The 22,175-nt window shown below is 42.7% G+C and overlaps 1 long non-coding RNA gene across 1 annotated transcript; it reads right to left on the bottom strand.

Moving 5' to 3' along the window:
* Positions 1–13,999: 13,999 nt before the first annotated feature.
* On the bottom strand, positions 14,000–18,201 carry LOC130878544 (uncharacterized). The gene is made up of 3 exons (XR_009057447.1): positions 17,716–18,201; positions 15,777–15,912; positions 14,000–14,373 (listed from the first exon to the last, which is right to left on the bottom strand). It is a non-coding gene; the product is annotated as an uncharacterized LOC130878544 (long non-coding RNA).
* Between the last annotated feature and the right edge of the window lie 3,974 nt (positions 18,202–22,175).

Genomic DNA, 22,175 nt, shown 5'->3' with positions numbered 1-22,175 from the left:
AGCTACAAACCTAAGGTGCCCTTACTATTCGAAACATGGACCCCCACCTCAGGTGTCAATTTCTTATTCTCTGATGATGAGTCATGCCCTAGGATCCTGTGGATTGACACAGTTTACCATGATGATGAAATTTACTACTGGGTGGCCTGAACCATACTGCTTTTCTTTTCTTTTTTTCTTTAACTCTTTTAAGTTAATTTATTCTTTGACTACATTATAGGTAGGTAGGTAGGTAGATAGATAGATAGATAGATAGATAGATAGATAGATAGATAGATAGATAGATAAAAAGAATTATAGATGGATTGATGGATAAATGGATGGACGGATGGACAGAATATATACTACCTATCTCTATCTCTCTGTCTCTCTCTGTCTTTCTCTGTCTCTGTCTCTCTCTGTCTCTCTCTTGCTGTCTCTCTCTCTCTGTCTGTGTGTGTATGTGTGTCTGTGTGTCTGTGTGTGTGTGTGTGTGTAATATATTATTCTGGTCACTCTTATGCCTCCACCTCCTCTCACCTCCACCAGCCCCCTCCTCCCACCCATCAAGTCCCCATTCCACTTTCACATCTTTTTGTTTTGTTCTTCTTCATGACCCATTGTGTTTAATGGGGCCACTCAGGACCACCCACAGAGCACAGGTGTAACACTACGCACTGATGCACAGTTCCATCACTGAAGACATTGGCTTCCTCTTCTTTGGCAGCTCTTGACTGCTATTATCTTTCCTGGGTGAGGCAGGGCCCCATAAGCCCTCCCAGAAACATAACCGTGTATTTGCTGATTAAGTATTGCATGGAATATTTCTTTACACTGTGTGAAGATGTGTCACTGTGACTGGTTTGATAAAGAGTTAAATGGACATTAGCAAGGCAAAAAGAGCTCAGGAGGGACTTCTGGGGACAGAGAGCTTGGGGAAGAAGAAAGGAGTCTTCGCCAGGCACATGTGGAATAACCAGGATGGACAAAATGGGAAGAAGGTAACGAGTATGCGGAAGAATGTAGATTTAAAAGAGTGGGTTAATTTAAGTTATAAGAGCTAGACAGAAACAAGCCGAAGCTAATGCTGAGCTTTCACAGTTAATAACAAGTCTGGGTGTCATTCGCTGTGAACTGGCAGCCCAAAGAAAATGCCTGCTACAAGGCCTGTGCCATGCTGCTGAGAGTTCATGAGAGTCACCGTATTTCCCAGCCCTCCTTCCTATGGTGTGGCTCTTACATCACCTCTTCTTTAAAGCACATCCCATTAAATCACTTGCTCTCAACACCTTGACAAGCCATGAGTCCCTGTGTTTACCACTTTCTGAAAAAAAAAAAAAAAAAAAAAAAAACTTTTAACAGCTTCTGCTCCCTCCTGATCATACTAGTGTGGTAGCCAGAGGCCAGAGGACATGGTGGACAGGAAACACAACACTTGACATCCTATGCTACCATTAGCTGTTGTGAAGCTAGAACATTTTAGCCTTATCTTCTTCAACCCCCTGCCCCCATCACTCTAGTTAGAAATAATCACTCAAGATGGAAGCTTCAGGCTGTCCTGGAAAACTTGGAACAGAGTCATGATGGACTCACGGCGCTTTGGGTAGATGTTAGATTTCCTTGGGCACATTTGAGAGCTGGAGAGGTCTTCATCTGGCCCTCATATCTCCTGGAAGGTAAGAGAAAAATTAGTGATATTGACATAAGCTAGAATAATCAACAGTTGCCCTGCAATGTCCCACATGGTACCCTTAGCAGCAGCTCTCAACCTTCCTGAGGCTGGGACTCTCTAATACAGTTCCTTGTGTTGTGCTGACCCCTCAACCATAAAGTTCTTTAGTTGTGAAAGGTCCAAAAGTTAACCTGTAAGCCCCATCTGCCCAAGGACCAGGTAACTTCCTGGAATGCTGGGAGTTGTAGTTCTTGGAAAATAACAGCCAAGCCACATGGGAAAATACAATGGTTTATGAATTTGTCCATAAAAGTCCCTACAACACCTGTCTCACTGTCACTAAGCTGGGAATTCCAGGGAGAAGTCCTGACCAAAGTCCATCCTGGTTAGCATTTAATCAAAACTTGTTTCAGTTTGGCTCAAAATTGTGCAACTTGTTCTTCTTTCATGAATCTCAGGATTGACGGTTGCTACCTCATAACAGCACTGTTATTAATATCTTATATGCAGGATATCTGTTATGGGACCTCCAAAGGGGCTGTGACCCACAGATTGAGAACCACTGTCTTAAAGTTTTCGTTACATGAGCAAATCAATTTCCTTTAATGTTGAAAAATGACTTTCAATAGTTCCAAGAACTGATGACTTATAACCATGAAGTTATAAATGTCTCTATGAACAATGCTATATATTATGTATGTTACATTCTAAAACACTGTTCTTGTTGGTGGCAAGTTGTGTCTATCTAAAGTAGCAAGGCCTTGTTTGTCCTAAGAACAATTTTAAAAGCAATCTTGTGGTAAATGACCCAGCAGAACTGCTCTGTAGAGCTCCAATTAACCCAGGTGGTATTAAAGGACTTTTCAAATTAGGAGTGCAAGTCGAGGAATTTCTTCCCTGCATCAGTATATTTTACAAATAAAATTATAAACTCAGAAAATAACTTTAATACATGACGCAGGTCTTGATTTATCCTGACGGAATCGCCATTTGTTCTGTTAAAGTAATTTTAAATTCCGCTCTTCTTGCTAGAGGCATCAGTAAATTTAACAAAAGGAGTTTTATATATGGAAATAAATACACCTGATATATTCATAGACTCACTAAACATTTTTCAGAACTGTGTATCAAACTCTTCCTCTGCGAATGAGATGGACTCTTCTATGTATCTTGTCTTTTGTGTCTCCCATGAGGAGCACCGTCTGGTGGGGGTGACCTGGGCAATCATGAGACCTGGTAAAACAGCTATGGTAAGATCATGTGACTATCCAAGCCTCTAGCATCCTAAAGCCAAGAGGGGAATACTCGGTCCTGGTTTTTGTGTATAGATGGCTTCTCCAAAGGAAACAGTCTCCATTTCCTCCCCCTCCCTTCCCTTTCCCTTCTCCTTCTCCCTCTCTCATCCCTCTCTTTCTTATCCAACACCATCTCTTGGCAACATGCATGAATGACTTGCTTCTCTAAGTCCCACAGGGACTGGTTACTCGGTGGACTCAGGCATTGGATTTCATCAGAGTTTAAAGTCGCAGGACAGCAGTCTTTGTTTTAATATTGGTTTACTTTATGTGTGTAACTGTTTTACCTGCCTGTGTGTATGTGCATCACATGCATGTCTGGTATCCATGGAGATCAGAAGAGAGCATTGGATGCCTGGAACAGAAGTTGTGAATGGTTTTGAGCCACCATGTGGGTGCTGGGAACTGAACCCAGGTCCAGAGCAAGAACAGTCAGCGTTCTTAACCATTGAGCCATCTCTCCAGTCCCAGGATATAGTATTCTTCTCACATTTTAACTCTTGCTTTGGTTTTGCTTTATACACACACATGCGCGCGCGCACACACACACACACAAATACACTAGGTCTGGAGCACAGTCAGAAGGTCTCTCTTTTCCTCAAGAACTGCTTCTTGTTGGTGAGCTGGCTTTAGGGTAGCAAAGCAACAGGTCTGGCCTCAATGAAAAGCCCTTCTAGCCAAGAAAGATCTGGCATGGCCTAGCATGGATCCCTTCTCATATGACAGGCTCTCCTGGACTTCCTTGATGACATGTTTCTCCAGACCCTCGAGACACTTCTTCCATGTCCCTTTCCTCAGGCTGACTGAGTGGTGGTGATGCTAGTTCACATTTTACAATCAATAATGCACTTCTGTATACATCAGAGATCTTTAAAACGTTACATAGATGAAGTGACACATGAATGCTCGCCATGCTCCCTTCTCGCTTCCATCTCGCTGTAAGCAGTGTAGCACACGGCCCTCTAGACTAATTCGTGTGCACTTTTAATGGGTACATATGAAGTTTTTCAGTTAAAAAAAATAATACTGGCTGGGCATGGTGGTACATGCTTGTCATCCTAACAGTTGGGAGGCAGAGGCAGAAGGATCAGGAGTTCGAGGTCTCCGTCAGTTAAGTAGCAAGTTCAAGGCCAATCTGAGCTTCATGAGGCCCTGTCTTAAAATGAGTAAAGGAAAAAACAAGAAATACAAAGAAAAAAGAAAGAAGAAATAAAGGAAAAGAAGGAAGAGGGAGGGAGGGAGGAAGGGAAGGAGGGTTCCTTCTCACATTCTTTCATGAATTTTAAATCATCTTCAACCTGTTTATAATTCTTAATGCAATATAAAGGCCATAAAATACTTGCTTGACTCTATTTGGGAAATAACAAGGGGCAAGTGTCTGCACATCACCAGTACAGACACAGGAAAAATATTTTCCCCCTCTGATTGACTGAATCTGCCTCTAAGGAACTTTCTAGATAGGGTGAGTTGACTGCAGCTCACCTGTGTATGGTTGAAAGTACTAAGTTTATCATGAACTAAGTTTATCAAAGCTTTCTACTCTGGCTTCACCTTCTCCCATCCATTTGGGTTCTCTGCCCACCGCTCTGGGTTTGGACCAGTCCCACACCGCAGCCAGGGTAATTCCATAAACGGTTGCAACTGGAAGAACGGGTCTTCAGACATGCTCACCTTTTGGCTCGTCGAAGCATCTTTATTCTTCTTATGTGCTTTCTCTTCTAGATGAATTTCAGTATGTCCTTCCCCTCCCAACTTCAACTTCAAATGTGTGTGAGCAACTTGAGCGAACTTAGAACTAACTTTGGATGGAGATGCTCAGGCCTGTGACTTTGCATAAATTCATGTGAACACAGCCACAGCCAAGACACAGAACAACTTCATCAATCAAAACAATGATACTGTCCACCATGTCTACACCATCATGCTTTCCTCCAGCTGTGAGACTTGACCTAATGATCCCTATGTGTTTCCTGCCATGGCATCTCTAGTCTTCCTAAGAACAGTATATAAATGGAACCATATAGTTTCACAAGCCCAGAGGCTGCTGCTTCACTCCACACCCCTGAGATTCTCCACGTTCCTTACCAAGTCATCCATCTGATCGTTCTTCATTGCTGAGAGGCACTATTGCATAACTGTACCATGATTTACTCATCCTCCCCTACCAAGCAGGATTCAGTGTTTGCAGTTTGGGACTTTTATGATTAGCATTGTCTTAAGTACACATGTACAGGAATTTGTGCACATATGTTTTTTCCCGGAATTAAAATCAAGGGTTGACAAGCAAGTGTAAGTTTAACTTTGCAAGAAACTGCCTATGCAGTATGAGCTTTATCTTCTCCATATTATTTCTGGTAGTTGGAATTGCAATTTTGTTTGTTGGAGACAGGGTTTCTCTTTATAGCTCTGTGTAGCTGTGGTGGTTTGAATAAGAATGGCCCCCAGAGGCTCATAGATCTGAATGCTTCGTCACCAGGGAGTGGCACTATTACAAGGTGTGACCTTGTTGGAGGAAGTGTGTCACTGGGGTGGACTTTGGGGTTTCAAATGCTCAAGGCAGGCCCAGTGTCTCTCTCTCTCTTTCTATTTCCAGTTGCCTACAGATCTGGATGCAGAGTTCTCGGTTCCTCCAGCACCATGTCTGCATGCATGCTGCCATGCTTCCTGCCATGCTGATAATGGACTAAACCTCTGAAACTGTAAACAAGCTCCAACAAAATGCTTTCATTTGTAAGAGTTGCTATGGTCATGATGTCTCTTCACAGGACTAAAGCAATAGTCAAAGCTGGCCTGGAACTCAGAGATTCAGCTGCCTCTGTCTCCTGAGTGCTGGGATTAAAGGTATGTGCTACCTAGCCTTGCTGGTATTATATGCAGTATTTTTTTAAGAGTTATTTAATATACATTGTGGTTTTTGCCTGCATGTATGTCTGTATGAGAGTGTCAGATCCCCTGGAACTGGAGTTACAGACAGTTGTGAACTGCTGTGTGAGTGCTGGGAATTGAACCTGGTCATTTAGAAGAAGAGGCATCTCTCCAGCACCTTGTATGCGGATTTTAATAGAAGTCATTCTTGCAAGTGTGAAATGGTATCTCATTAGGATTTCATGGTGTCTCTTTGATGACCAACAGGGTTGAACATCTTTTCATCTGTTTATTAGCCTTTCTTATATTTTCATTCATGAAGCATCTATTCAATTTGCCTTTTTTATTGATTTTTATTGAGCTCTACATTCTTCTCTGCTCCACTCCCTGCCTCTCCCCTCCCCTTCAACCCTCTCCCATGGTTCCCATGCTCCCAATTTACTCAGGAGGTCTTGTCTTTTTCTACTTTCTGCTTCCCATGTAGATTAGATCCATGTATGTGTCTCTTAGAGTCCTCATTGTTGTCTAGGTTTTTTGTGAGATCATTTGTCTATATTTTTGTTGATGTAGCCAACTTCCTTTGTGTAGTACTTTGTGTAGGGCGGGGTTTATGGCTAGGTATTAGTTAAATCTGTTTTTTTCATGGAATATCTTGTTTTGTCCTTCTATGGTGATTGAAAGTTTTGCTGGGTATAGTAGTCTGGGCTGGCATCCATAGTCTCTAAATGTCTGCATAACGCTTGACCATGACCTTCTGGCTTTTATTGTCTCCAATGAGAAGTCAGATATAATTCTGATAGGTCTGTCTTTATATGTTACCTGGCCTTTTTCCTCTGCAGCTCTTAATATTCTTTCTTTATTCTGTATGTTTAGTGTTTTGAATATTATGTAGCGAGGGCACTTTTTTTTTTTTGATCCAGTCTCTTTGGTGTTCTGTATGCTTCTTGTATCTTTGTAGGCATATCTTTCTTTAGGTTGGGAAAGTTTTCTTCAATGATTTTTGTTAAATATATTTTCTGTGCTTTTGAGTTGAACTTCTTCTATACCTATTATTCTTAGGCTTGGTCTTTTCACAGTGTCTCATATTTCCTGGATATTTTGTGTTAAGCTTTTGTTAGATTTAATGTTTTCTTTGACTGATGAGTCTATTTCCTCTATTGTATCTTCAGTGCTTGAGATTGTCTTTTCCATCTGCTGTTTATGTTTGCATTTGTGGTTCCTGATCATTTTCTGATTATTTCTCTTTCTATAATTCCCTTGACTTGTGTTTTTTTATTGTCTCTATTTCAGTTTTCAAGTCTTGGATAGTTTCTTTTATATGCTTGATTGTTCTTTTCTTGGTTTTCTTTAAGTGATTTGTTGATATCTTCTAATTTTTTGTTTGTCTTTCCTCCATTTCTTTGAGGGAATTTCTCATTTCCTACTTAAGAGTCTCAAACATTCTCCTGAAGTCAAACATTCTCCTGAAATTAATTTTTAGGTCATTTTCTTATGCTTCATCTATATTTGGTTGTTCAAGTCTTGCTGTTGTAGGGTCTCTAGATTTTACTGGTGTCATATTGCTCTTTGTGGTGTTGCATGTGTTCTTACCTTGTCTATTCATCTTTTCTTCTAATTGGTGTAGTTGGGGTTGTCTGTGACTCTGGTGACTAATCTTCTAGGTGCCAGTGGATCCAAGGCTCAGGTGGTTGTTCCTTGTGCTACAGTCAGTGCCATGGTTCTAGTTACCCACTTGGTCACTCCGTGTTCCTGGAGATAATCCAGAGCTCCCAAGGTTTGCTCCACTCCCAAGGAGTTTTCTGTCTCATGCCTGCTCTGGCCTAGGTTGACAGCTCAGACCTATTTCTATAAATGTCCCTGATCTGGATCTGCTCCTGTGGAGGTCCCTGACTTGGGGTTGGTCCTGCAAAGGTCTCTGGATCTGATCTTCTCTCTTGGAGATCCCAGACTCAGGTGTGCCTGAACCCACAGAGGACCTGGCTCAGACCTACTCCCTCAGAAGTCCCAGACTCATGCCTGGACCCACAGAGGTTTTGAGTTCCCGCCTACTCCCTTGGAGGTCCCAGATTGACACCTGGACCACAGAGGTCCTGGCTCAGGCCTACTCCTTCAGAAGTTCCAAACTCATGCCCAGACCCACAGGGGTCCTGGCTCAGGCCTACTCCCTCAAAGGTCCCAGATTCATGCCCAGACCCACAATGGTCTCTGACTCTGGCCCACTTGCTCAGCAGTTGCTCCCTTGTACCTGCTCCTGTGGAGTTTGCTGTCCTCTTGCCTTCTCTAACCCAGGTCACTAGTTCAGTCCTACTCCTGTAGAGTTTACTGTCTCGGCCTGCTCTGGCCTAGGTCTCTGGCTCAGTCCCATTTATCTATTTTTAAGACATTACCATTCTTAGTGAGTTTTAAAATTCTTTATATATTTTGGATGCAGATTCTTTGTTTGGCTAGGCCCTCCTCATGAGAGTATGTCCCATGTGGTCACATAGGACCCTATACTGCTAAAGCCCCCTTGCTCTTTAATGTTTGGCTGTTGCATCTTTGAAATATTCTCTCTCTCTCTCTCTCTCTCTCTCTCTCTCTCTTTCTGTGTGTGTGTGTACACTGTGCATGTGCATGTATGTGTGTTCACATGTGTGCACACAGGTATGGGCAGATGCATAGGGATGTATGTACCTATGTGTGTATAGAGACATAAAGTTGAAGTTAGGAATCTTCCTCAATGGTTCTTCCCCTTTGTCTTTTTTTTTGTTTGTTTGTTTTTGTTTTTGTTTTTTCGAGACAGGGTTTCTCTGTGGTTTTGGAGCTTGTCCTGGAGCTAGCTCTTGTAGACCAGGCTGGTCTCAAACTCACAGAGATCCACCTGCCTCTGCCTCCCAAGTGCTGGGATTAAAGGCGCGCGCCACCACTGCTTTTTTGAGTCAGAATCTCTCAGTAAAATTCAGAACAGATTTCCATGCCCACCTGGCACTTAGGTGGGTTCTGGAGACACAAATGACAATCTCTCAAATATACAGCAAGTATTTTAACCTCTGCTTCCTCTCTCTACATTTTGCCGTCCTTAATGATATCACTATGAAGGTCCCATTGTATCCATTTCCTACTTGGCCCCAGAACCAGGTTGCTGCTCACGTTTGTTAGATGGGATATGTAATTGCTTTTGGCCTAGCTATTGCTTGTCTTTTTATTCTCTTAACATAGTCTTTCCCAGAGCACAGTTTAAGCTTTGATGAAACCTAATTTATCAATTTTCTCTTTGATAACTGGTGCTTTGGGGGTCATTTTAAGAAACTCTTTGATCATGGAAGGTTTCTCATCTGTTATCTTGTAAGTGAGTTACAGTCATGCTTTTCATCTTACACAATTTGGGAGACTTGATTTTCACACTCAACTCTCAATTGGTAATATTTTGACTTGAAGATTAATTTAGGATAAAGACCACTTTATATCCAGGACCTTTCCGTCAGAGAACACAATGACACTGTTTTCATTCAGGTTCATCTTTCATCTCCTGTAAAGTCTCATGTTTTTATCCTTATGTGTCCGACACAGTGGTACTAGTTTACTGGTGGGAATTGTATGTTTTTATTGCTATTGCAAGAAATCTGTTCTCCCTTGTACCTCCCGATTTATTGAGCCCAAAGAACTAAAGTGACAAAGCATTGACAATGAAGAATTAAAGTAAAAAAGAAAGTTACTGCTTCTCTCTCAATTCTACATCACAAGAGCTACTAATCATTTGCTTCAGGCAGACTCCAGGAGAGACAGCCAGCCCTTCCTCTTCATGTCCTGGTTCCCTTATGAGCACTGGGGATGGGGGTGGGGTGAGGTTGGCATGTAAGTCCTGCTGGAATGATGCCTCTGGCCAGCACTGTGGGGAGGGAACTGGCTCCCTAGAGCATGGCCTCTAAATTGCTGCTCAGTACTAAGGGTTCTTATTCTTAGCTATGCATTTTAAGAGCTAACTGCACCAGACAACAAATAACACACTAGCTAACTTTGTTATTGAGAACTTCTTTTCTTATGTAATGAGGGCTCTGGGGTGGGTCCTTGCTGATGGTAGCTCAGCCATCGGTAATGCCCTTGGAAAGCCAAACTCTCCTGTTCTTTCAGATTTTTTTTTAAATAATCTTTTTTGGTTTGGAATGACTTTAGTCATGAAAAAGCCATAAAGAAGATGCAAAGATTTTGAATGCATTTTACCCAGCTTCCTGTCACTTAACACATCCATCAAAAGTAAGAATTTTGTATTGATACTGTTAATTAAACAGTTTTTATTGCCACTTTGTCAGTTTGTCCACACATGTATTTGTGCAGTTCAGAATCCAGCCCATGCCTCATTGCCTCTGGTCCCCAGGTCTCCTTAGGCCTCTCTCAGCTGTCAGTGTCTCAGGTATTCACTTGTTTTTCAGGGTTTTGGCACTTCTGGAAGAATGTTAGTTGGGCTATTTTACAGAATAGTTCTCAATTTGATTTGCCTAATGATTTCTTCTAACTCTACTGACATGATTTGGGGAGGACCACCACTCTCCTCACTACAGCATGTAAAGGGACACATGATTTCAACACGATGAACCATAGTGATACTATTCCCTCAGTAGTTAACTACTGCGGTGTTTAATCTTCAGTGTCGACTGACTGAATTTGGAGTCCCCTGGGAGACAACCTTTGGATATGTCTGTGGAGTTGTTTTCAGAGGGGTCTAGCTGAGGAGGAAGAGTCAGCCAAGCCTGGTGGACTTGGTATGATTCAGGCATTTTCAAGGCTGTAGAGAAAAGAGCCACTAAGAATGCAGGTGATACCATTCTGGGGCCTAGGGGCCAGGACTGAGTAAAAGATCTATGGTCCTTGTTTCCCACTTCCTGGACTGTTCACATGTGAGATTTCCCAGTCACACATTCATGCCTCCAGCAACTCCCAGGCCTTGCTTGCCCTCTTATACTGAAGCTTAAGCAATTCCTTCCTCCTTTAGCTTGCTTCTTGTTAGATATTTGACTGTGTTAAAGAGACATTACCCGGATCCAGCTGGTGGTGTTTAACTTGATGACTGAGATATTCTCAGCCAGAGGTCTTAGTCCTTTTATTACGGAGGTTGTAAACTATACATGAAAATAGAGTTGACTTGGCTGGATGTCTATCCAGTTTCCACAGCTCTTGGTGTTACATCATTTATTCTTCCCACCAGCTTCCACTGGGTAGCACAGAAGCAAGTTCTAGACACTGTATCTCACGCATAAATATTTCAGTGTGAGTCACTAGTAGCTAAGGACTTCTAGAGAAATAGTCATTGATGGTGTCATTAAAACTGTAACCATGGTTTGTTTCAAGGCTGTTTCTGTTTTCTTTCTCCACCCTCTTGGCATGGAGCTCTTCCCCTTTACTGTTTAACAGCTGCCAGAGGGAATCTCTGTATTCAGGCATCACATTCAAGTTCAAGGTAAGAAAGACACAGAGAGGTGGGGTATCAAGAGCTCGAAAGTGTCTCTTGTTCCTTCTCCCATTGCAGTATGTCCATTGGCCAGGGCAGGTCACATGGCTACCACACGTAAGCAGGGGAGCTAAGAAATTGAGTACTTGGCTTTTCAGCCTCTCTAATTGAGGACAGCATGGAATGGTGAGGTTGGGAATGGATGCTAAGTGAACCAACACAAAGTTATTGTTCACACTAATTTGAGGGAATGGAAACGACTTGGCAGACAGTTCCCACTGTTCTGTGAAACTAGTCATTAGGACTGGACAGGCATTGAGCAGAATTGGCAGCTGTAGCCATGGCAACACTCAAGTTACTCCCGCCTTTGGCTTAGCGAGGCCTTAAGGCTGTGGCCTAGCTGAACCTCTAACTGGAAGCTGAAGGCCCAACTGCGGAGCTGTAGAGAGCGGGGCTGGAGTCTGGCAGTCAGGTTAATTTGTCTTCAACGACTCCAAGGCGTAGTTGTTAGAGAAAGTCATTTTGTAGAGCATGAAATCAGAGCGATGCTAGATTGCCCACTCCCTGAGTTATTAGTAGTTGTTAGAAGCCCTAACAATACAAGAACTACGAAAGAAGTGCTTAGATAAGGTAAATATAGCAAAAACTTTGTAAAATTTTGAAAATACTTAGAAAGAAGTCACCAACTTTTATTGTTCTATAATTTAACATAGTCTAAGAATAAAATAAAATCTGCCCGTTAGACTTTAACAGGTCATTCATTCTAAGGTACATCTTTGCTTCCAAAACCTTAAAAATGCCAAGGAATATGCCTTACTATTGATGGAATGGATTTTTCTAATTCCACTACATAAGAATCTTTTGGATGCTCTGAAATGATCTTTTTAAAAGTTGTTTTATTGACCTCTAATCTAATCTATATCATTGCACTGTATTGTATGCCTATATACACCACCAGCCAGTGCTTTGCAGGAAAGACCATATTCTCAAACTTTTTCACCATAAACAAAATTGCTTTGTTCAGGTTTTTATGCAGTGGTGTCATTTGCTTTGTCCTTCTTTAAGTCAACATAATGTCTTCAAAGGTACCCACCTTATGGTACCTCGGACCTTAAACCCCTCTTGAAAAGTCCCTAGTAGCAGTTTGTCATAAGAATGTTTGTCCATTCATTCAACTGCCAATGGCATTTGAGTCATTTCAGTTTTTTGCTGTCATACTAAAGACTCTAGGAACATAAGTGTAAGACTCACATGGAATTTCGTTGGGTAAATATTGTAAAACAATCTTATATTTGCTTTATAATAAGCTACGAGGTAGCTTTTCAAACTGGTTTTACAATTTTGCACTGCCACCTGCAAGGTGTGAGACTCCACTTTCTCTGTGTCCTTCCTTCATAACACTGAGTACTGTCCACTTGTTAATTTCAGCTTTAACTTTATCGGCTAGACTTAAAGAAACATCTTGCTATGATTTTAATTTGCTTTTGCTCGATGACATGATGTTGAGAATCTTTCAGTGTGTTGTTGGCTATTTGTATAGCTTCTCTTGAGAAGGTCCCACTTAAGGTTTTTCTCTGCTTTTAAAAATTAGGCTGTTTAGGGCTGAGAGCATGGCTTAGTGATAGCACATGTATTTGCAAAGCCCTGGCTTTAATCTATTGGACAGAAAAGAAGGAGGGGGAAGCAGGAGAAGGAGGAGGAGAAGGAGGAAGGAAAGGAGGAAGAGGAGAAAGAGGAGGAGCAGCAGCAGCAAGCAAGCAAGCTGGTTCTTTCCCTCTTTCTCATTGAACGGCAGGCACTCTGCACATGCTCAGGGCTGATCTTTTTGTCAACTGTGCGTTTTGCAAGAAACAAGCATCTATATAAAGAAATATCATCAGATTCCAGGTTCAGTGGTCTCTGTATTTCCCCCAGCTCTCCTTCTGTGGGGCTTTGTGCTCTTTGATGTTTTGTTTGTTTTGTTTTTTCTAGAATGCTAGAGCTCAAAAGGGATTAAGTAAGTCACTTAGTGCCACTCAATTTGTAAGGGCAGGACCAGGACACCACAGCAAACTGAGAAGTGAGTGTGGGTAGGGAGTGCTGAGACAGCAGAGGTCAAGATAGAAGGAACTCAAAGCCATGGCAGGAGCAGGAAGCCAGAGGGTCTTCGGAAGTTGATGGCCAGGGTAGATCCGGGGCTGTTCCTCGGGACAGAGAGCAGGTACTTCAAAAAGTTGGTTTACCATTAAAAGGAATTCCCAGTCATTTTCCTCTGACTTGCTTCCAGCAGTTAAAATAAATAAAATCAAGGCAGAAGGCAGCACTGGCTTCCTTCATGTCCCTTTGAGGGCTTAGATTTCTTTTTAGGGTAGTTAAAATAAAGGAACTTGAAGCTTCATATTAGTTTATAAGTATATGCTTTGACAAAAAAAAAAAATCAAACCAAACACACTAGTGACAAGATGGAGGGTAAAATAGACCAACATCAAGTTCTGAGCTCAGGGAACAAGCCCCTTGTCTGTGTTCTAGGAATGGGAGAAAATGACATATTTCAAATGCAAGCTAATTCTTTCCTTAACTCAATTGTTCATGATTGAACAGCCCTTTCATGCATCAAGAAAATGATCCTTTCTCTCCCTGATCTTCCATTAAAAGCAGTGGGACAATTAATTAATTCTTCCTACTGATTAATCTGATAATACAACATCTTAAATGTGTGGAATCCGAATTTAGAGTCTTCCTCTACAGATCACATATTCAAAAAAAAAAAAAAAAACCCACGATTCATCAAGGCTCTGCTTCAGAAAGGCATGTTTGAAAGCTCAGTCAGCTGTAGTGAAAAAAGGAGACTAATGGTTGAAGAAGTGTTTGATTAGGACAAAAAAGTTTTAAAAGGGGTGGAACTTTTGAGAGGCACTAAAAACAGATTCATGCACAAGAAATGGATGACGTACTCAGAGCAAAAATAACTCGAGGCAAGTATTTCAAATCAGTCAACCTTCTGCAAGTGTTGGCTGAGGTATTTTCCTTTAGTAGGGGGTCCTGAAGAGGAGAATGATCTAGAAGCTTGCATACATAAGAGAGTTCTTCTCAGTAAGACCACAGGTTCCCAAGAAAACTCCTTGGCCTTGGGTCAGAAAGCAAGGAAACAGGATCGTCTAGAAGGAAAGAGAAAGGCCATACACACACTGTAATAGAGAAGTCAGTCTGGAGATGTGGTATAGACCAGCATGGGGAGTAAAGGAGTCAGAGACAAGAGAGGCCACTGACTCAATGGGAGGCAGGCCAAGGTGATTTGAGTTGACTCTGAAACAGTCTTGCTCAGAGAGCATGGACGGGCTGAGTGCTGTCTTTTGAATGTGTTTGTCCCTGCCTATCAAATACAACCTACCTAAATTTAAGCACATCTTGGAATGGTTCCTATGCTACTCAGGGCCTCACTGCTCCCATTTGAGAAGAGCACAGCACTCTCTCAACCATAGAATTTATTTCATTGCTTCTCTTTGCATCTGTTTCCTCCAAACAGTGCCTTGGCAGCATCATGAAATCTTCCTGCCAGCTTCACCCTGGGCAACCATTTCTACTTAAAACTTGGAGCTATGAGTCCCTCGCTAGCCAACAGTCTCTTGCTAGCTTCAGGATGGAGCAGAGTAGGGTGGGGCAGAACACCCTATTTTACTCTTCCTTTAGACACAGCCTTTCTCCCAGTTTTTTCAAAACCAACACAATGGTCTTGGTCTGTGAAAACTTCTTTATGGGAGAGTTCTAAGAGAGGGCTATGATAGTCCGTACAAGGCCAATAATAACTACCTCTATTTAAACATTATACTCTTACCATGGGACTGAGTACTTGACTTGGTTGGTTTTAATTGGCATAGGTCTATGGGGCTGGTGTTATCATGACCTCCAGTTTATAAGAAAGTAATGCAGTCTTGGAGAGATCCCATAACTTCGCCAGCCTCACATGCCCTCTAACTAGTACGTGGGTTCAATGTCTGCATCTCCAATGACCACGTGTTTGTAGACACTCAAGGCAGAGTCCACTTTCTCCCCTCCTCAAGACCTGGCTCTTTTCTTTGCAAGCTCCTTCATGTCCAATGTCCATCATTTTCCTTTGGGCAGTTATATATGCCTCTAATACAAGAGCCATCTCTCCACACATCTGTTACCTGTTTCCTTACATTGCCCCCAGAGTGAGTCTTGGGAGCTTGGTTCTCATCCAGATCTCCAGTGAAGAAGAAGGGGTGCTCACTAACAGGCAGATATTTTGTGTGTAGCGGAGGTGGGGATGATTTTAACTACATGATAAAGGTAGACACATCTCCACTCCATCCCATCAAATACATTTCCTGTTACAGAGGGTCTGCTATTCTTACTGAATGGTTCATCAAAAGTAAGCCGATTTCCCCAATATGCATTCATTTCTTCATTAGACTGAAAAAAATGTGTGTGTGGACTTATAAAAAAAACTAGTACAAAAGTAGTTAATTGTGCAAGGACATGGGATTTATTATAGGGGCTTTCATGTATGTACACATGTAACATACTCCGGTCTACTCACCTCCCCATTGTTCTTGCTAGTGTAAGATGGCCTTGAGCTTGAGCTTCTCCTGCCCCAGGCTCTTGAGCACTGGGATCACAGATGTGCACGATCATGACAAGCTTGTATTAGTAGACTTTTAAAGGAAAGTTTATGTCTATAGAAAGTTTGAGCAAAAAAAAAATTCCTTGTAAGCTCTCACATTCCTTGTCCCAATTTCCCTACTGTTAACATCTCCCTTTAGTGAGGTCACTTATGACAGCTGGCGAGTCAACATGAGTCCGTCATCACACATCATTACGTCATCACAAAGCATTACGTCATCACTAGCTAAAAGCCAAAGTTTACGTCAGGCACCACTCATTGTGTTGTATGGTTTCGACCAAGAAAGGTCATATAGCCATCATTACGGTATCCCAGAGGCATTGATTGCTTTCCCAGAGATAGCGTAGATGAAGACTGTGATGAGGCCATTTTCTTCGACTCTGAAGGCACCAGCTCCTGCATGCCAGTCAGTGGATCCTCTGGTGGACTGAAGAGCTAGAGTGGTCTTGATTGGGAGATGGTTTCTTTCTAAAGAATACTGTATAATAGGCAGAGCAAAGCAATGTATTTTACGTAGGATACAAATGTTCTCTCCAAACCACAAAAATATTGGATTAGTGCCATCCGTGGCACAGAGGTTATGAGCCTGGGGTTGCAGACTTTATCACTGACCATCCCTTTAAGTTGTGTGGCATCTCAAAGTTAGACACCTTCATAACCCCGCAGTGAAATAACTACATAAATACTAGAGAGAAATACCTCTACCTCATTTTAAAATCAAAATTGTCACCCAAATGCAAAGTTTCTAAAAAGGAAAAAGAGGTTTTGTCCTTTTGATGCATCTGAACTTTAGAATTGCTGACAAGGGATGATGGACCCAGACAATATATGACAAAACAGAATAAATGTTTTTGTTCAAAGGACAATGGGAACACGAGGGAGAGGGGAGCAATTGATTCATGCCTTGCATGTCAAGAAGAATGGGTAAGGTGGCAGAGCTAGTGAGTACTGACAGCTGGTATAAGAAATCCCTTCAAGGGCTGGGGTGTAGCTCAGTGGTGGAGCACTTGCTTAGCATGCACGGACCTTGCCTTCAAGGTCCAGCACCACCAGAAAGTTGTTAATAGATTGTTAATAGCGATTTCAACTGGAAGGTGAAACAATAAACTTGTATATTATTTTACTGAGAAGGCAGAGAGATCAGCATGAGGCAAAGCTCCGTCTGGAGACTGCCGGGACTCTCAGACTGCTCACAGCTTCCAGTGTTTCCGCCATGCCTTGTGTGTCTTATATTCTGGATTGGAGATGTACGTGTGGGAGAAAAAGCAAAGGACAAAGGCTGTGTCCCTGGAACCAGGAATATGAAAGTCACCATTCCATAGCCCGGGTGGCTGCCCAAATAGAAATCCCAAATTATTGGAAAAGGGAAGAGAGGCTGGCTGGTGCAGGGGTGAGCACTCCACAGACTCAAAGGAACCCCACTAGCAGGAAGCAGAGCTGTGTTTGTTTAGAATAGCGTGTCTACTTGGGGGCAGGAGGGAGGGGCCCAGAGTGAACTGGGGTATAGACCCCCCAGTTGAGGTGTACTGGTGGGGACAGAGGGGAGAGAAAAAGATGGAAGGTAACTATTTGGCTTTGTTAGTAGGTTGTGACAAGTGGCTCTAACCTCCCAAACTGAAGTGCCTGAGAGATAGACAGGCACAGCTGGTGACCTCAGCAGAGTCTCCTGGGGACTGCTATGGTCACAGCAGTTTTTTTTTTCTATCAGGCCTAGTCACAGCCCAACCCCCACTACCTCCTGAATCTAAACCCATCTGAAACCATTTCTACAAAGATTCTGTTGTCGACTGGGCTCAGACATTTACCCACAAGTAAAATGGACTTCCAAGGCACAAGACTGCGTTCCTGAACTTACCTTTTTGGGGTTCATGCAGCAAGCATCCCAAGGTTTTAACCACTTGTTAAAGTATACTCGCAGCCATTCCCCGGTCTTCTCTATCTATATGTGAAGATAGCTCGTGAATTTAAAAAAAACATTTATTGAAACATGCATGAATACTCAAAAGTAAACACGTTAAATAATAAGGGTGAATTTTCACCCAGCTGAAAATATTCAGCAGCCAGATCAAAACCAGAACACCACCTGTTCTCCAACAACCCCTTCATCATGTTTAAGCTTAATACAGTTTAGGAATAAGGCTACCAGAAAAAAAAAAACTGTAATCTTTCTCTGATATAACATGATGGTAATTTTAGAGTGAGCTGTTGGCTTGGCCCTGTATTCCACCATTGGCAGGTTTCTTTTTTCCCTTTTGCTCCTAAAAACCAAATCTTAAGCAAAAATCTGAACTGCCCATTGAAATTATTTGCATCTTCTGGTCCATGAGCAGATTCTGTTAAATGAACTGGCAAATTGGTGAGAAGCGGAGGATAAGAATCTTTATTAAGCAGCCGTGAGTGAGCAGAGAAGTTGAATATCATGTAGCAAATAAGTGGGGCCGTCCCTCAGTAATTTGATTCAGGATCCTAAGCACACACCCTGGCCAGTGCTTGTCCGTTAACAGCTTCCTAGGGGGTTTGCCCTGTAAAGGTGATCATCATAGAAGAAGTGGGTTTGTTCTTTTTTATTTTAACTTCATTTATTCTAATAGTGCCAGGTCCTCTATGTTTTATAGCACATTGATAGACTTGGTTCACTATTCTAATTATATTTACACAGCAATGTAGATCTAATATCTACCTACATATATATGTACATAGATTCAAACAGGGTATGCGTGCTTATAGAAGCAGGCTTTGAACTGAGAGTGAGGCATGCCACCCTGGGAATAGCAAGTGTACTTTTAAACATGATTGGGGAACTACGGTTTTCCAGTTTTTGTTTTGTTTTCTTCTGGATCAGGGAAGAAGTAGCTGGAGACGGGAGTAAGTGAGCACAGGGCTGGGAAGGGGTAGCAGGGCAAAAGGATGGGAGATTGACAGATGGTGATGGTGGTTGCTCCTGCTGGTGTTGCTTATTACGTAAGACGCAAGGGGTCCATCCTGAGGGAGGAGGGGCACTCTTGCAGCACCCCTGACTTATTCCCAACCTCTGCTGGGAGAAACGACTACCAAAGTGATTACCATTGGCTTGACGGCTTCCGGGTGATCCAGCATTTCCTGTTCCATTTCCTGCTACCTGTGACCATGCGTTGTCTCCTGGGGTCAAGCGTGTGTCCCCATCAGTGACCATGTTCTCTACACCACGTGTTTATGAGAAATAGCAAACACCAGTGTCTCTTTTCTTGGGTGTCACCAGCAGCCAACGAAGTCTGCTGGAGGTCAACTTCCGTGGGCTTTGAATGTGGCGAGAACATATAAGAGCTACATTTGACTGCACAGTGCATCATCATAAACTGCAGATATATAATGCAATAGAGCACACTCCTAAAGTCTACTTGTCATGTGACTCCAGCCCTTCTTATCTGTGTCACTATGGCTTTGACATATAAGTAAGATTGCGCACTGTGTGTCCTTTTGCAACCAGCTCACTTCACCCTTCACACATGGCAGACTACCTTCTGGCTAGTGCTGAAGGATGCTTGTGTGCGTGTGTGTGTTTGTATGCACACATGTTCACATCTTGGCTGTTGTGAACAGTGCTGCGGTGAAACCGGGTGAATGCAAATGCCCCTTCAAGATCCTGACTTCAATTCTCTTTAATCAATGCTTAGAAATGAGACTGCGAATTCAAATAGTAGTCCTGTGGGGCTTGCTGTTTGTGTTGTGGAGACAAGGTCTCATGTAGTCTAGGCTATCCTTTGATTCTCTAGGTAGCGGAGGAGAGCCTGGAACTTCTGATCCTCCTGCTTCTAACCACCCAAGCGCTGGGATTACAGGTGTGGACTGCCACACCCAGTTTATGGGGTGCTGGGAATTGAATCCAGGACTCCCTGCGTGCTAAGTCAACGAATGCTCTACTGACTAAGCTATCCTCCAGCTGTCAGCCATTCTGCTTTGAATTGCCTTGAGAAACCTCCTTTTCTTAACTGGGTTGTAGCGGTTGTAAATAAGGAACTTTCTCTTTGCAACCTCTTCATCATGAATGGTGTCTACATTCCCCAAGAAATGATTGTGCCAGCAGCGATGACAGCTTACACTTTTAAATTTTCATAGAAAAAAACTTACACAAGGAAACAGTTTAAATACAGAGATGGTCTTGCTTTTGATTCTTAAAAATTGGTATTTCTCTTTTTTCTTATTGTACAAAGACTCAAATTCAGGGCCTTGTACCTGCTAGGTAAGCACTTTCCCACTAAACTTTATCTCAAGCCTTCAAATGAAGGTTTTTTTTTTATGTTAAAGATGGTTTGATTATACCCTTTCCTTCCTATATAGGATATAAACTCAATACTTTAAATTATTGCTTTTTTCCCTGCAGCATTGAAGTCTAAATCCAAGACCTTACTTACACCTGCTAGGCAGCTGCTCTGTACCCCTACCTTGGATCTGTTATGTTTGTCTTCATTTCAATTTTTATTCTGGATAGCTGAAATGCTACAGATGGCCTTTGACCCTTTGTTTCTCTCTGCCCAAAAGGATTGTTGGAGATGAAGTCTTTCAATAGGGAAAGCCTGTGGCTACAGCAATGGTCAAATTACATCGTTAGTCTGCACTGGGGAGACACAGAGATCTGGAAGCTCCGCGTTGGAGGTTACCGACAGGTGGAGGCCAGGGAAAGTTGCAAATGTGCTTCTCTTAGTGGAAAAGTGTGAGGGTGACTGGTGATTGGAGTAAAGGTTGGAGGAGGAGTTAAGGCTGAAGGAGTAAGAGGGAGGAGGCCAGTGGGCAGGGAGAACAGTGCAGGCTTTAGGAGGGAGGATGCCGGTGGCTGGGCTGGGAAGTCAGCAGAGAGGGAGTCTGATGAGAGGTGGTCTTTGGGGGTAGGAAGCCTGGGATGCAGTGAATGGATGGAAAGAGTGCTGAGGTCCAGGGAAGCAGGTGGACAGAAAGGGGGAAGGGGGCAAAGCAAGTAGCTGCCAGTGGACCCACCTGCCCTCGTCTTGCCTGTAGAATTTTGACCATCAAATAGCTGCCATGGGAACTGAAAGAGGTGGCTGGATACTGAGCATCTTCTATCAGTTCACTGAGTCACAGAGCATCCAAGAGCTCGGTTCCTGACTTGTGAATAGAAAGGTCACTCTGCCCAAGGAACATTAAGGCACTTGCCTCATCCACTTAAGTCTGAGTCTGAGAACTGAAGGGAGAACCCTGCCTAACACCAAAGTGAGTCCATATGTTTGATCAATTTCAAGAAATATCCTCTTGTGTCAAGTGTCCCAGAAATAACACATAAGAATGTTGGTGTTGCATATTGTATTTTTAATTAGTGATGATTCTATTAAATGATTGTTTTGATAGAAATAAACCTATTTCTTCTTTACCAATAAATTCATTAAAACCTGAAGGTCTTAGCCAAGAGCTTAAAATAGTGCAGCTAAAAGGACACTGTCCCAGCGTTACCCTGGTTCATATAAAAGAGAAGCGAGTCAGCCTAATCGACAGGTATCTGCTAATACCAAGAGGAAAATGTCTTTACTCTCTTTACTCCTGCACTTTCTAATGTCCCTACCCCCGACTTGGGTGGGCACATCCTAAGTACAGAGTGCTAAGCGTTGTCCTGGGAGGCTCGAGGGCAGCCTGGTGAAAGATGGTTTGTGTTGAAAGACAAACCACCTTCATCTGGAACTTGTAAACTTGAGCTGGGGACACATTTGCCGCATAGCGACCTTGAACTAAACAGAGTGGCTGCTGCCTCAGAAATAGGCTTTTCAGCTGCTGAGGGGGTTGGGGGAGACCTTCCAGGTGTGGGGTAGATCTGTCCTCTGTGGCCCATGTGTCTGGACTTTTAAAAACACCAATGGCAGGGGATTCTCACGTGGTGTTGGTGGAGACAAAAACCAAGGCCACATCTGTTGACTACTCCAGAGTGTCTACCAACATGGAAAATGCACAAATCATTTGGGGGAGCAGATCTGCTTTTAGAAGTTGAATTTAGTCACTTTGCATAGGTATGCCCGATAGTTACCACAGGTGTACAATACACACACACACACACACACACACACACACACGCATTCATTATGATGGTGTTTGAAATAGGAAAGCATTGTTACTTCCATTGCTGGGAGATTCAGATTCACTGTGAAAACCCCCAACATATTTAAAGGAATAAAGAGTGGATATTGAAAATGCACTTAAAGATACCTGCCCTAAATCCCCCCAAGGACACTGTGTTTCCCAAGACATTTCATAACTGGATCTTTGGACTTTCCCAGTTACAACGGCGAGAAACATAAATATCCGAAGCCTCCGTGTCCTCGAAGAGGGGATGCC

Source organism: Chionomys nivalis, chromosome 7 (assembly GCF_950005125.1).
Source record: "Chionomys nivalis chromosome 7, mChiNiv1.1, whole genome shotgun sequence".
NCBI lineage: Eukaryota > Metazoa > Chordata > Mammalia > Rodentia > Cricetidae > Chionomys > Chionomys nivalis.
Note: the sequence above shows the minus strand (reverse complement) of the source record. Positions and strands in the feature narration are given on the sequence as shown.